Raw genomic sequence first — 524 nt, forward strand, 5'->3', positions numbered from 1 at the left:
CTGTATATATGAAGAAAAAGAAAAAAACATACAAATTGACAAATATGCATCACCCTTTTAACTTTCTTGTCTGTTTTCTTTCAATGACACTCCCCATGAATCAGCAAAAAAAATAAAATTTGGATCTCGGCCTCCATGTTTCTATTCTTGTTTCATGAGGTATCAGTCATAATTCAAAGTATTCTGACATTCACGAAAGTTGAAGTGGAACCAACAGAAGTTTTCGCGATCAATGACATCCTATTTTTTAATGTTCAACCCATATAGAGGAAAAAATCAGAGACTGCATAACGTCGTACTGGTAATTGATAATCGGTGTCCAATAATCTTATCTAATTAACAGCTTCAATGCAATGATTGGTTTTGAAAATCTTGATGACTAAACAAGTGTTTCAGGCAAGTAACATAAAAGCTCTCATTGGTTAACAGTCGTTCTGTTTTTGTTATCATTGGTTGATATCAAGGAAAAAGTACGATTTTCGACCACCAGGTGGATTTAATTGCAAGGGTTACGGTCTCAACCT

The sequence above is a fragment of the Penaeus monodon genome, chromosome 23 (assembly GCF_015228065.2).
Source record: "Penaeus monodon isolate SGIC_2016 chromosome 23, NSTDA_Pmon_1, whole genome shotgun sequence".
Classification (NCBI taxonomy): Eukaryota; Metazoa; Arthropoda; class Malacostraca; order Decapoda; family Penaeidae; genus Penaeus; species Penaeus monodon.